The following is a 16,867-nucleotide window of genomic DNA, read 5'->3' as shown; positions in this document are numbered from 1 at the left end:
TATACTACATATAGATAAATTTTGCAATTAGCCATTTAATTCAACAACTCTGATGAACTTTATTTATATCTATATATAATATAATAATATTAATATCTATCATTTTATATTCCACATTTCTTTCCTTTATATTTTTCATTTTCTTATCTACAAATATCTATGCTACAAATATCTATGCTACAAATGTAAATCCGTTTTTAACATAGGCATAGGGTCGAATCGAACATTATTATTACTCTTTTTTCATAATGTAATACAAATTAAAATTTAATATATGTGAAAACAAACTACACAAACACAAATTAAATAAATTTCAATCTTATTTTAATTCATAATAATTTTGTAATTTACATATAGAATTTTTATGCAAAATAAGTTAAAAACAAAATTTAAATAATAAGATTCATTAAGCTATTTGAAAGATTCATAGAGAAATCAGTAGTATGCGCATTAATTACGATAAATTCTGATAAATGCGAATTTTTCTTGATATTAATATGTAATTGAATTAAATGATTGAGACATGATATTTTTATGTTAAAAATACTTTTTAATTTTGGTATTTTCATATCTTTGAATTTTTTTAATAAACTTCGTTTTAAAAAAAGAATTAAAATATTTTATTTAACAATAGCAATCCCACTTTATATATACTTTTATTAATGACTATATTTTTATTAATATATTAATATAATTCCATAAAAAATGTGAAAGTTTTCATTTCATTATAACTATATATTTTAAAATTTAATGAAACTTAGTGTAGCAATATAACATATACTACATATTTTATGTATCGTAACTCAATAACCAACTATCATAATAACCAACTATTCCACATTGGAAATAAATGGCGTAACATATTTGTATCAATAAAAAACTTGTATTAATAATTCATATATTAATAAAATCTGTTCTATATTCCTGTTAATATCATAATTTCTTCTGTATTAATACCTAAATATAAATTCTCTAAAAAAAACGGTATAAAGGTATACAAGATATGAAAAGTGTGTGGAGATCGGTGGAGCAATTTACAATAGCGGTTCTGAATGAATTTTTGCGCATACATATTTCACTGTTATCGTAAAAACGCTGCGGTGGACAAGATAAAATATCGAAGTACAGTGTGTTATCTTTCACGCCACCGTTAACGCACCGGCGACGTCTCGTAAATATTCCGGATGAAACTTTGCGCTCCCATGCGTAAAATTAGAAATTAGAAATTATTATACGTTATTATAAATTATTATAAAATTAGAAATTATTATACGCGTACGGAAAATTTTTCTAAGAAGCATTTTCCTTCCGCGAAAAGGAAGGTATTGGTATTTGACGCTGATCGTCGCGATATAAACTTCACCCGCGAAACTCTATAACATCCTTATCGAATTAAGAAAGTTTCGTCCTTGCGACATTTTTTACAAATATTTCGCATTCGCAATAATTTAATTCGTGTTTCATTCAAGATAAGCGTCCTGAATAGCGGAAAGATAAAATTCTGCGATTCGTAGGGAGAATATTTCCTCTCGATATTTTGCTGCAAAAAAAAACTTGCCATCTCTCAGGAATAATTTTAGGAGCTGGATTAGCCGGCATTTCGAGGACTGGATGCTTAAAAATGAAGTAGATGAGCACGAAGTAAAATTTCGAAAGAATCCACGTATGTTGAGAGGAAAGTTAACTCTTCTTCCTCTGTATCGAGGATGCACTCGATACAGTGATTTAAGGGGAACCTTTATTTTTCCCAACGCTCGAAACGGTGAATGATTACATCCGGTAAACTACATGACTCGAATGCTTATAGAGTACTCCAAATGGCAGAGATCGATCATTACGTCAGACTGTTCCCGTAACACTGATAACTTGGATATAAAAAAAATATGTATTTTATATCCATTCACATTGATTGAAATTCAAGGATAGCATGTGAGAGATATTACGGAGATTCCTCTAAAAGAATTTTACTAAATGATCTTATAAAATTCTCTCCAATAAACGAGAATATTAAATTATCACGTCGACATCATTTTACAAAAATATGTCCCAATTTACGCGAAATGTTGTAATTTTTCAAATATTTGGAAATGTAGAGGAAAAAATGAGGAAATTTTACTCTACTGTTTTAAAGTTATCATTAAACACGATGAATGTGAGTAAAGTTGAATGGAAAGAACTTTGGATATAAGATAGTTTTAAATATTTAAAAGCAGTCGTTACTAAAGATATTAATATGGAAAATTTAATATCATGCACAGGGAATATATGTAAAGTGGAAAACATGTTCTCTATTTTTAATATTTCCCATTTTTCTACAACTAATTGAAATAAAATTGAAAAGGAGATTATTAGATGTTAAGATATTATTTAAATTTTATTTCTCCTTAAAGTCATTTCGAGATCGTATCGAGATATAACACCTATTACGTTTCATACACGATGACCGAATAATTTGGATCGATTTGGGGCCGCAGACAAAAACGACCGCTAGCACTTGTCAACGCGACTGTTTCCATTACAATAATCATAATGATAATAGGCAGTCGAATTTGACAGCAACGAGACGCAAAGTACGATGATCATACTTGTCGACGGCAAACTTTCTAATTGAGGACGCCGCTCGTTAAACTTACTCGCATCTGCCGCGAGGTGCATTCGCTAATTAACTCAGTATTTTTTTTTCCGAGTTTCGACCAGACTCTCTCCAATCTCAAATTGGCTCCCCTCTTTCGCGAGGAATTAAGTATATTTGATCGAATCTCGTAATTAATTAGAGAGAGAGAGAGAGAGAGAGAGAGAGAGAGAGAAAAGGAGAAAGAGAGAGGGTCTCCTACACTCTGTCTAACATAATAAATGTTCTGCGAAATAGAAATGGAATCTCATCGCATTTTGCAATGCAAATCGGGAAGAGACCAAAGATCTCGCTCTTCCCGGGGATGACAAGCCTGGATCAAATACCAAAATAATTCTACTATGTCGGGAATAACGTTACGCCAATATTTTCTCTGCCGCGTAAAATCGCAATTTGCCAGACGAAGGAACCTTTAATCATCGCGAAATTGAACGCGAAATAAACGTTGCATTGTACATTTAACATCGCGACGCGTGAAAATCCCAGTTACAATAGCAACTCGAAAGTCGAAATATAATCAGGATTCATTTTGCGCGGGAGGAGAAAATGCGGTAGCGCGTTTCGCGCAATCTTATCCCGCCCGCGATGTAATTAAAATGTCAACGCAGCAGGAGCCAACACGCCCCGTGTGTATGCTGCACACATATATTGTCTATATACATGGTGTCTGATAAATATTGGACCAATGCTCATGCGAGTAAAGAGCAGTAAAAGGAGGAACAGAAAAGTCCTTTAACATTTTGCAATTTTTGCGATAATTATTGTAATATTAATTAAAAAGAATTGGCAATCATGTGACATTTATCAAACACCATATATGTATGTATGTATGTATGAATGTCCCGTGCCGTATACAGGGTGTCCCAGTTATCTTCCGTCATCTTTCAAAGATAGATTCCTGGGATCATTTAAAGACGATTTTTCCTCAGCGAAAATGTCAATGAAGGCCATCATTTTTTGCATGTTCTCGATTTCTGTCATCATATATCTTTGCAATTAAGTGTTAAATTAAAACTCAACTAAAGTAAACTCTATTTAAAATTAATCGAAGAATGTGGTTTTGTTAATATTTTATTTCTACAAAGCTTAGTTTACGAAAAACCCCTTATTTCCAATCACTTATAATTCGAAAATTATTAGTGCCTCGATATTTTCGTTGAGGAAAAATCGTCTTCAGATGATCCCAGGAATCTGTCTTTGAAAGATGACGGAAGATAACTGGGACATTCTGTATATGGGGCTTTTACAGTTTGTTCTCTCAAATCGGCGCGACAAAGAGCTCGACGACGATGGTCGGGATCTGTGCCAAAAAGCGTCGAAAAGAAAACAGACTTTCCCGAGCAGCATTGTTTGAGCATGTCGTCCCGATGCACCAGGAGTCGCGACTGATATGCACGGATGTCCCGACATTGGAGAAACCGCGTCGGGGATCATCCGATATTCCAGGTACGATTTTCGAATGGATCAAGAAAAGAATCACGGTACCTGCTTTTAACATTTTAACGATATTCCGTCGTCAAAAATTCCACGTCGATAACTGTTATGGTGTCTCGAAAGTAATTTCAACTGGGAGATACGCAGGATGCACTTTAATACGTCACGAAAGAAGTGAAATATTTTTCTAAAGTTATAAAAGATGCGTAATTAAAAATTATAGGATTGCTGGAGACAAAGCTTGTTATCGTACGCAAGGCATATATTTTTCAAAAATTGTCTCCTCCTGGAAGAAACGCGATAAATATTTATTTATACGCTTTATGAACACGTAAATGACGCAAATGGAAAAGTGAAATATAAAGATACGAGTATCTTAGCTGTTTGGAGATCGTCGAATAGCACACATGGTCTGAAGAATGTTTAGAGGAATGAAAAACATGAAAGAGAGAGAATGTCTTTTTGAACGTGAGGTGAAGCTTTACAGCGTTCTTATCTCCGTTCTCCAGTGCTGTCCGAAGAAAGAATTTTCTAAAAAGAATCTTGGTAGAATTCACAAAGATAGTGTTTACTGATTTCTCAAGGGAAGTAATTCTTTTCTTTCGTCTTCTCTTTCTTTTCTTCGAGAAATCATTTCTGTTTCTTCTCTTCATAGATCTCTCGAAACTGAAAGGCGAATGGAATTATAACAGTCATTAAGACCAAGATTTCTCGAACGACAGAGAATAAATCGATCGGTCTCTGAAGTCTATTAAAAAAAAGGATTTAACTTATTCGTTTAACGATTCCAAAACTTTTATAATTCTTACCGAAAATTGCGAGAGATCCATTTTGTGTAGGAAGCAAATTCTGAAGAAAAATACTGACAAGATATATTGACATGTATATGTAATATATAAATTGTTAAACATTTTGTAAAGTCCTTTCAGGTCCATCAAATTTATAAAATTGTTAAAATCAGCAAATATTCCGGTATAATTTGCAATTTAAATTCCGTCTCTCCCCCTGGTAGTAGCAAGCAAATCGTTATTGCCAATTTCCCGCGTCGAACGATATCACTGTCGCTGAAAGAACGACTCGAATGAACGATTCGTTAGATCGAAATTGAAGAATTCGGTAACACGCACGCTTCGGCGGATGTCGAGAGCAATCTATAGCGACAGCTGCGGTTATTTGTATGCAAAATACTAGTCGTTGGCACGACCGGCCCGCTGCTTCTCGTCGTCCTCGTCCTCGGGGATTGTCATCACCGGTCTGAGGCTTGCCTCGGACAAGCGAGACGAGCAACGTGTCCCTGCGAGTTCTTCTTTATGTGCGAAGCCTCTGGAATAACTTCCGGACAACGCACGCCATTGTTTCGGCGTCGGGGAACTTGGCCGAGTCGAGAGGCGAATTGTATAAGGGGGACCTTGTTGGAAGAGATGAGAGTCAGAGAGCAACGCAGCGGTCATGATTAAGAGCGAACAAAGGTGCGCCTCCAAATGGCTATCTCTCTTTCCGGCTTTTAATAAATCTGAACTACCGAGAATGAAATGACATTAAAATGGCATTTCACTTCCTCCTTTTATACGCAAGTTATTATACGCTCTCACATTTCTGTGCGAATTTTTTAGGCAGACGTGAATGAAAATTTATAGCATAAATATTTTTTGCACGCGTGCTATGTATCTTTTTACACTGTTTTGTGTAGTATGTATGTTTTTATATTATTGTATATATATGTTAGAATAACAAAAATTTTTGTGACATGGTACAATGTTATATACGATATTTAAAACAAACGATGAAACTGAAAATTAATGATTTACTTTGTTTTAGTAATGACTATTATTTTTGATAATACTTTGCAATTTAAAAGATAATCTCAATTAATAAACTTAAAATATAAACATCTAGAGAATCAAATACGAGCGGAAACAATTTCACTTCCAATACAATGTTGATTTAAAATCAAGGGAGAAAAAATTACGTAATCTCAGTGTTTTATTAAAATTTCTCGATTTTCTCCAATTTTCCCAGAGGAAAATAAATAATTTAATTTTTCTCCATTTTCCAAAAGAGTAACAAATTCAGCGGGAGAATATCCCTATTTCGCCGAAGCTCTGTGTTTCGAGTGAAAACAATATTGTTCCGAAGCAAGGCAGAACTAAGTCAGGGGAGCAATCCGAGGAGCAACGATAATACTGTTTCCAAAAGCATGAAGCGAGGCAGAAACTTTGCGCGTTTACCAATCTAACGAACGCATCGATTCGAAAATTTTATCGCCCGTGGGAAATTCGCAGACCGATCTACCGAAAAAATATCTACGGTAAAACAGTAACCGCAACAGGGAGGTAAAAGGAGCGAGACTCATCCCCGAGTGGAGGTCGAAGTAAAAAGCCCGGTGCAGTTGCGAAAGACAATTACGATCTTCAGACTGCGGGAGAGGGAGGAGATGGAGGGCCGAAGTATTTCGCCTGCACAATGCTCGTACAAGGGACGATTGAATATTTCAGTGAGGCCATTAAGAGTCGACACGGGCATAGTTTAACGGGACTCCGAAATAAAGGGATCGCCGAATTAACAAGCGCGCGGATCCCTGTCCGGAGGAATCTCCGTCTCGAGGGACGGAAGAGAAAAACTCGGCAAAGTCGAGTGCATCGAAGAAAGCGAAGTTAATTCAATTCGTCGAGACAATGACAATTTGGCGGGTAACGTGGGACCATTTGCTCCCAAGGACGAAGGAGTGAATTTCACTGGGAAAAAGAGAGACACTCGACTGACGATACGTCAGCTCGCAGAATGCAGGAAATATCGAAAATGTAGTGAAAAATGGTGGAAAAAACAGACACATACACAAAGATGTAGAATAAACGTTGCATATGAAATGTCAGTTTTGCATCAACGATTTTCAGATAATTTTCGGAAAAACAAAATATTCGAAAAGATTTAGTAATGTTTTTTTTTTCAATAATACATGTGCTTTTTCGTATGAGAAATTATTTATTCCATATTTTTATTTCAAACAGAAATGGAAAATGTAGTTTAAAAAAATATGTATTTTCAGCTTCGTATTCGAAAAAGATTTTATGTATATTCATTTTTTGATGTTAAAATGACTGTTTTTTCTTCTTGTAAGGAGAAATGTACGAAATTTTTACTGCAAATTATATCTCACTTATTATTATACTTTTAAAATCATAAAGTAATATTATAGAAATTGTCATATTCATTCAATGTAATTCACCCATACGTATATTCAGTCAATACACAATTATATAATAATTATGTCATTTTAATGAAATATTTTATTATCAAAAATTATTTACGAGTGTTCTGTAAAATTTAAATTTTCAGCAAACTTTTTAATGACCCAACCAGATATGAACATATAAAATATTAGAAAAAATTAAATGAAAGAAATAAACATTAAATGCTTTTTAAATATATATCGTTATTACTATTTTTTATATTTTATTTTAACAATTGATTCGTTTTCACGAGATTTGATAATTTGGCGCAAAGAAAGCGACAGAAATATCTAAAATGAGAAAAGTGGAACATGAAAAGTAAAATCACTTGAATAAAAACGATAAAGTTTTTGCTGCTCTCTGAGAGAAAAACTCTTTCAAGTATATACTCGATTTCAACTGATAATTGATTGAATTAAATTGAATAGATTACAGAGATCTTCATCACATATTGAGTCGAATACTCGAGTCAAGCATTCCGGATTGTTACTGAATTAAGAGGCTTTCGCCGGATGCGACACGCGCGAGAAAAATGTGGAAAAATAGCGGAAAAATTGTCGTCGCCGTGAACATTTATCGATTAATGATGCGCTTCTTATCATACCACGATAATTACACCGAGTCGACGAGCGTTTTTCACAGAGTAGTTTAATATTCGACTCTCTCGCAAAAGCTTCTCGTGGAAATGCGAATATCTAAACGCGATGCAAGATGAGAAATGGGATGGATTAAAGCGCAGACAGATATAGCTATTTGAAATTAAAAATCCTCCGGCCCCTGATTAACGCGCGCCAGCACAATTTTTTCCAACGAGGAGGAAAGAAAGACGAGACAAGTCGTCGAGAAGAATGGAAAATGAGGCACGATGTTTTAATGTGTCGCGTAAAGTAATAATCGAACGTTTCCCCGAGAGAAGATTAACTCGCAAATGCTAAAGTATATACAGGGTCTACCAAAAGTGTGGAAACCCCTAAATATCTCGGAAAATATACGTTTTACAGAAAAGTGTTTCCAACAAAAGTTGTAGGGTTTAAGAAGATCTATATACTGATTCTATCAGTTTGACCTTGGATGGCGTCGTCAAGGTCAGGTCAAGGTCACATTGACTTTTTTAAATGACACCCCCTACATTTGATTGCATATTCTTATAGCTTAATTCAAGAGCTTTCCAAAACACTATAATAATGTTCATTTTTATTAAGTACTTTGCGAGTTATGAGGGTTGAAATAATTTCTTAATTTTACATAAACCATAAAATATCTAGTAAACCATTCATTTTTCGATTATCTTACCTTCATACTTTTATGTACAAATTAATGAGAGGAATCAATTGGTGTAAAGAAAACACATAGTTGTTTCTAAGAAAAAATATGTAATTTGCAATTAACAATTCCATATTTTTTCTTAAAAACAACTGTATGTTTTCTTTACACCAATTGATTCCTTTCATTATTTTGTACATAAAAGTATGAAGGTAAGATAATCGAAAAATGAATGGTTTACTAGATATTTTATGGTTTATGTAAATTAAAATTATTTCAACCTATAACTCGCAAAGTACTTAATAAAAATGAAATATAGTTTAAAGCTTGAATAACTATAAGAATATGCAATCAAATGTATTATTAAAAAATCATGTATTACTGACTTGACGACGCATCAAGGTCAAATATAGAATCAGTATATAATTTCTTAATACAACTTTTTTAACTTTTCTGTAAAGTATATTTTGAATTTTTTACATTTTTAATGTATACAATCTGTATTATTAATATTTTTCCACAGGCAGCACATGAATTTATAAAATTCTCACTCTACGAGCTCAGTTATTTTAAAAGCTTCATACTTGATGAAATAAGATGCTAACAAATATGACAAATTTTAAAATTGAAATTTCTTCAGGTTTTCTCTCTCTCTCTCTCTCTCTCTTTCCCTCTCTGTCTTTCCCTTCTTGATGTGTATAGAGCTTTTTCCTTTTTTGAAAGGTGAAAAGGGAAAAATAAAAATAAAGAGGGAAATGAAAGAGACTCCTTTTTCTGACGAGAAAAATTAAAAATGCGGCGCAAGTGTCAGCATATCGCGTAAATTAATAATCAAATGTCCTCAGCAGGGAATTAATCCAGAAAATACATCGAATATAATCCATGTATATATTTTTTCCAAATTTTATACAAATTAATTTTATTTATATATATCCGTGAATTTATATAAAGTATAACACAAAAATTATAAAATTATAAACACAAATTTTAATTAATTTTAAACTCTTTAATATCTCCATTTCTTTTGGATAAAAAAGCAATTTTAGTCAAAACAGTTAGAGATTATCTAAATGCTTTAGCAAAAATCAAAAGAACGTATTTCTCTAGACGTCAATAATTATTTCAGTACAACTTGATTTTTGCGGCACTTTATGTCGGACCACGCGATTACAGAATTAAAATTCAAAGCGCGAAGTAGCCGAGAAAGATGTCGAAAGCTACATGTTTCGCGAACTCGTTGCCTCAACCAGATATCTAGAGATATCTATTATCCCACTTAAAAATTAACATCGGGAAAGAGTCGACCTTCCTGCTCGTCGTGTATCTCGCTGCACTGCACATCCTCTAGCTCTACTTTCGTGAATGTCGAATGCGCTTCTCTCTAGAGCCGAGAGAAGGGTCATAGAGAGAGAAGGAGAGGATTTTGAAGGACATGTACGCAAATCGGAGGACGGCACCGCCCCACTCGCGAATTCCGTTTCATCTCGTTAATGCACTTTGCCGGAGTTCGGGGACCAAGTTACGGCAGCGTTACGTCCGATCGAGGTGCTCGTATCGAGAGGAGAAGGAGAGAGATGGCGAGATAGACAAGCTTGCCGCGTATCTTCCTTAATATTCGTTTGAATTGCCAAACGGGAATTTCATGCGCGCACTTGGACATGTCCATACAACATGCATTTTCGACGGTTTACATGACGGTTGTATCATCCGCTTACATACTAGACTTGCGATCTGGAATTTTGTTGGATATCGATGAAAATAAAATAATGGATAATGGCAAAATTTAATAACCAGGATGTAAAGCTGAAAACACATTCCGCTCTCCATTTTGATTTTTTTTCTGTAATATTATATATTTAACCGAAATGGAATTAATAGAAAAATCTTTTTCATTTTATGAGAACATCGCTGAGTTTTTAAAATAATGTACGTATAATTTATTTCCTCGGAAATTATCTGAAAAATATTAATGTAAAATATGATATTTCTCATACGTAGAATTCAATATTATTACGTAAAAGCAAAAGATTAAATTTTGTTGAGAGGAGCGTTATCATAAAAGAATAAAAAGAATTGCAGAAAATTTTCAATAATCAAATCCATTACTTAGTTAAATTCTTTAATTTTCGACTTCTATAAAAGTCATATGTATCGTTAATATATTTACCACAGAAATCATCTTTTTCATGCATAAATGCATTTTTTACAGGAAAAGGAGTGAAAAATTATCTCGGTCGAATTGCGACTGTGTGTGTTTGTGTATCATTCTGATTAAAAGTTCCTTTCCATGGTTTATAAATGGAGGTTTCAATTTGTCGAAAAATGTCCGCGAATACGCAAAAGGACAAGTAATAAACAGAGCAGTCAAGCCAGAAGACAAACGCGTAAGACGGCGAGAAAAAAGGAAGGAAAGAAAAGAGACGATATAACCGAGTTATATTTTCCGGTTCCGCGAACACACGCATGAGAACGAGGGAAACCTCTTTCGTTTCCGCTTGTGTTTCTTCTCTTTGCCCGGAGAAGAGAATATTCAGAGCACGGAGGAAACAATAACTGGCGAGTTTTCACTGACTGTATTCTACTGAACTTTGGCTGGGCGCGATTAGGGGGAAAAAATTTATAAGGTGTACTTCTTTCTTTTTTTTTCACACAACTGCCTCCTCAAAAATGCAGAAGCGGAATATTTTACAAAAGAACTTTTCTAAATAGTATCGGAAGCCAATAGATCTTTTGTTCATGATAATTATCCTAAGTTTCTTTTTCTTCAAACGCTAATGCATTTCTAAATGTCTGGAGATAATAGAGATATTTATCCATCATATATTTCGTGGAATATAAAGTATCCTTATATGCTTTTCTCTTTCACAATTTTATATTTTTATAATTGTTTACAATTTTACAATTTTTTCAATTGAATGATGTCTGTTAAAATTTTTTTAAAAATTCACTGCGAGTTCGCTAATTTCAGGTATTTTTGTCCAACATTTCAGATAAAAAAATATTTTAAAGAATTTTTGGTTCAATTTTCTAAAATATATTTGTTTATTACACGAGTTTTATAATGCTATTTACTACAAATGGAAAACACCGAAAATCAGAATAAAAACATTGTATATTCAATATTTTGTTAATCCATTGAATATCTAAATAAAAAAAAAAAAAAATATATATATATATATATACACAATACATATTTTAAATATATAATTCACAACTTGGCTTATTATGGAGTGTTTACAATATAAGAGTAAAATTATCACAGAGAGAATTTTTTTAAAATTTCATAAGTTCCAATCAAATTTCCTGTTTCCTCCAGGTACAAAAAATTCCGTGAGAATTCTAGATTTTCCCATGTTTTTCCAAGTAACAGACACTCTGAATTATTTATAGTAACTAAATTTTTATTCGACTCGAGACGACATTTTATACATGACGTCAAATTTAAATTTTTATCATTCGATCTTCTATCATCTCGTCCCAACTACTTCGGATTAAGCTATAAAATCTCTTATTGTCGATTATCTAAAATCGGATCTCCTTCCTAAAAAAAGAGCAAAGCGTTCCCAAGAGTATCGGTCGATCGATAAAACGACAAATGACAGACGGACAAGACCGGCCTGAAATATCACCCGTATTGATTCAAAGGGGTGGTGGCCGGGTTTACATTACGTCCACTTTCATTCGATTGATTATTCCGAATCGGTTTGCTCGATAGTCGATTTCTATCGCTTTACCAAGAGACCCTCTTATTGATCGCTCGCTCGCTTTCTCATTACCAAACCGTCGTGTTACATCTCGCGATAGTCCACAAAGGGTCAAAGTAACTCATCACACAGTTCAGCTCTCCTCCCTTCTTCTATTCTACGCTGCAAAACATATTGTGAATAATAAAGAGCTCAATACAAAATAGATATATAAGTACATAACAAGTATATAAGAAAGTATTTCATGACTTGATATTATTGAATGATTTCGTAAAAAAAATTATCAATACACTTTTCAGAATAATACACGTTGGATATATACTTTTATAACTGACATATTAAACTCCTTTGAAAGAAAAAAAATGTACGCGGTTTGTATTTAATCGGCGAACAAACTTTTCTACCATTGAACCTTTCGGCAGGTTAAGAGCTGTACTTTTATACGTCGTATACAGCTGTAGTCAGGTTCGGCTTGTTATGTTATACGCTCATTACTTCTCGAGGAACGCTTTACTTTCGTATTTCATGCGGAAGAAAAATGCGCAAAACGAGAAGAAAGAGACGACTTGAGCTCCTTCGCGAAGATCGCGGTGTATCAGAAAAAAAAAAAAGGAAAAAGGTTGAAAAATAATCTCATTTAGGTGATCGTGAGGCCGTAACCGGGTGCAACTATGTCAAGTGAAGTGGGAGGAAAGCGAGGTATCCTCGTCGATCGACGTTTATTTCCCAGGGAAAAATATTTTTAGCCGTCGACAACAGGCGACAACGTCTGCCGTTCATCGTTCATCGATTAATAACTCCATTTTTCGCTAGCCTTTTTTTCCTCTATTTCTTACCGTTGCTCATCGAGGTCCATTTATCTACCTGGGCTCTGTTGAAGCGGTCATATGTTTTCGCGTGCGACTAAGAATTGGAGAAAAAAGAGACTAGTACCTTACAATTCCCAAAGCAAAACTGCAACACCAACATCATTATTGTTCTCTTATTATACAGAGTACCTCTTTTTATTGAAAGCACATAGTTTAATTTTCATTCTTGTTCGCTGAGCATGTTTCATTGAGAAATGTTTCCATTGTATCATAAAAAATTTCCCTCGAAAACTAATTTCCATTTATTATAAGATTATAGGATTATAAGAACATTAAAGAAGCTGAAACTTTAATCAACTGAAATGGAAATTATTGATCTTTTCGTCTACTATAAAATTCGGCTTTCAAGTTGGAATCTTCAATAGCCAAGCTTTTTCAATTTCGTAATTTGCGCGTAAAAAATTCAAGGCTTTTATACATTAATACTTTTAAATTACCAAAGATATTAAATATGCATAAATTCTTTTATACTAATTTTAATTCCAAATTCGTGAAAAAACCCGAGATGTTCAATTGGATTTTTAATTTGAAAAACTAGCTCTCGAAATTTTACGCTAAAATTAATTGACATTAAATATTTCATAAAATACACACACGTTTTCCACCAATTTCGATTCACGCCGGGTGAGTCTAGAGCTCACGATTAAAAAATCCTCTACTACAGTGGATTAAAGCGAGCGTTAAATAACGAGAGGAACAAACGAAAGCGGAAAGAAAGTTCTCCTGTTCCTCTTTCCTCTCTGCCCCCTCGGTCTTTCTAATCGCGTTAATGCAAGTTCAATGCTGGACGGCAAGAAATGTTTAGCTCGCCGCGAAAGGAACTCAATCGCTTTGATTTTTCACTCCAGAAAATTACGGTTCGCCGCCATCGGAAACTTTTCCGTTCAAAAGAGTAAGAGAGACAGGGAGAATTAAGGAGAGAAAGAGAGGACGAGAAAAATTCGATTAGCTACGGCAATTCCACTTCGTTTCATTCGATGCCGAATTGCCTTTGATTCGCTTTTAAAAAGATATTTTTATTCGAATTTATCTCGCGCTCATATCAGATAAAACGTTACTATCTTTTGTGCCAAATTTTACGTTCATAGAATGTCTCTGCAATAACAAATTCTCCATTCAATGCGGAGAATCGAGAGGTCCTTTCCTCGAACAAAAATTAATTTTTGCGTTGCTCGTCGTCTTATAACTTACAACGCGCTTTACTTGTTCTTTGATTTTTATTGCCATAAAAAATGGTATTGTTAAAAATTCTCTGTATCTCCTCTGTATCTCATCCATTTGTCTCTCATATTTCCTCATGTTCAGTATCCTCTTTGCGTTTCCTTCTTTACTTGTTCTTTTGTTTCCGCCTTTTCATAATCTTTTCTCTTTTTATCTATTCTTTTTTCTATTTATTTACTCTCGTTTCTTTTTCTTGCTGTGGTTTTTCCTTTCTTTTATTCCTCTTTTATTCCGGATTGCTTTCGATATCTTCGTTTTTCAAAAGATTTTGATTTGAATATATTTTGCGCAGATATAAGTAATCCATCGTGCGCAAAGAGCAATCTTTTCACGATGCCATTCCCCGGTTGGGGATTCATGCATAATGCATTCGCGTCAGCGGATGCTGGCTTACGCTACGGTAGATGGAGCGATATCATTGTTTGCGAATCATTGAATCGACCGAAAGCATTATCGTGTCGTGTAGCACGACACGACTTTATATCGAGAGTTTACGAAAAATTTGGGTCTCGAGTCATAAGACATTAAATCTCGGGAAACTCAATAATATAATGTCAAATGGTAAAAACTGAAGCGTGGATCTTTCGAAAAGTGTTTCAATTTTTGAACAAGAAAATGTTTGTTTCCTTATTTTTTTGTAGTAATTTAATCTTAAAAGAGTGATTTGAAACGTGTCGCGAAGAGACATGAGAAATTACCGGAAAATTCAGAATTATTAGGACATGTTTCTAGATAAATTTTAATGATGTACCTTTTAGAGTACGTTAGGGATGAAATCTCGTTGGAAGAAGTAATTTTCCAGTAATATCGCGAAAGAGAGATCAAGCAGGCTTACCGAACTTATCTGCAAGCTAAACTTTGTTTCTCTTTCGTGCAGAATGACGGAATTTCACGTTGCATCTTGTTGAATCATTAATTAAGCGGCATATAACTTCTGAATCTATTAAATTCGTCTGTAGCACAACTTTATGATATCTTAAAAAAAAGATAACAAAAGCGAAAAAGATAACAAAAGCGCGTTACTTTGTTTTGAAAAGGGAAGAAAGAATTGGAAGGGAGAATTGTCGTAATAATAAAAACGCGATAGCGAAATTAATGATATGATTTGAAAAATATATCGATACAAAATATGGCACTAGCATGAAAAAAAAAAATAAATTGTCTTCTTAATAAAAGAGGCTTATAGAGCCGCGCCGATCGTATAAGGTCAACCGACAAGATTATACTTGTTAATGCATTTGCGGACTTTGCGATGACCGCCACTATTATTTCCAACTGATCCAATAGAGTGTCCGTGAATTACCTATGCGCATGAAAATCCTTTAAGCAGCTTTAGATGACTGGTTTGCCGCAGGATTTATACATGCCATCGACACAGAGAATCAAACACATTTCACACTCCATCGCATTAACATAAATCTGTATCTTTTATTTTCTGAATTCAATGGATTATATCGAAATATAGTTTATCGTTAATGCAGATAAAATCTTGCACAGTAATTTGTTTGGTTTCTTTTGGAAAAAAATAAGCTTTTTTATTCAAAAAATTAAAAAGTGAATAAACGCGTTTTTCAACATTTTTTGGGAAAGATGAATTTCGATGAAACGCTTCATTGCACAATATTTCTCTTCGATAATCAAAAGATAAATTGGTTAAGGAATCCGTGGATTAAAGAAGATACTTGATTTAGGACACCCTGTATGTCGGTGTATCCGTTTTACCAGATAGAGAGGTAAAGAAATCTCTAGTTCCTTAAATCGCGGAATGCTCCTGTCCGACAGAGAATGATAAATCAGCTTGAAACTTTTTTCCACGACGAAACTTCTCGCGGCGGATAGTTTCGATTAATCAAAAGCAGCTTCTATTCGCGAGCTGCGAATTGTCACTAATATATCATTCGGTTTCGCGTGACGTCAAAATACACCGTTGACGCGCGATGCGCCAAGTTTGTTTGCTTGAAAAATGGCCGACAACTTGAGAAAAGTGGAAATTTGGCCAAAGTACTCCTAAGAGTTTTGAGATAGACCGATCAAAAAAATGTCTCCTTACGCGAGTAAGCAATTTTTCATCTGATATTTTAATCAACTAAAAAACTTACTTTTAAACTCCCATAAATCTATATTTTTTTATATTAATATATAATGACTATATGTATATAATATGTATTAATTGTACTCTTTAATTATACTCCTATATTTATATTATAAAATATATGTTGTCTTTTTAATATCATTAATCTCGTTTAGTCCTCGATGAAATGATGGACTTGAAACAATTTATTTAAATCTTTTTAATTTTAAACAAATTTTTCTCTTTAGTCTTGAAGATATTATTTATCGCTTATCTCAATCTATAAAATCAAATATTATTAATTTCAAATTACAAAATCCAGTCAAACAAAGTTCATTCGAATCTGAATAAATAATATCGTATTGCTTGCACTTTTTATAACACAATATTTAAAATTCATTTCATTTATAATCATAAAATTATCTCGATTTCCAAGTTTCTAC

General features: G+C 33.7%; 1 protein-coding gene across 1 annotated transcript in view; it reads right to left on the bottom strand.

The window, feature by feature from the left end:
• Window positions 1–16,867, bottom strand: part of LOC105248709 (protein-tyrosine sulfotransferase) — a 322,406-nt gene that overhangs the window by 281,861 nt on the left and 23,678 nt on the right. The gene's annotated exons all lie outside the window — the stretch shown is intronic.

Source organism: Camponotus floridanus, unplaced genomic scaffold, assembly GCF_003227725.1.
Source record: "Camponotus floridanus strain SB8 unplaced genomic scaffold, Cflo_v7.5 scaffold97, whole genome shotgun sequence".
In the NCBI taxonomy this organism is placed as follows: Eukaryota; Metazoa; Arthropoda; class Insecta; order Hymenoptera; family Formicidae; genus Camponotus; species Camponotus floridanus.
The sequence above is the reverse complement of the archived record's forward strand: the minus strand, read 5'-3'. Positions and strand labels throughout refer to the sequence as shown.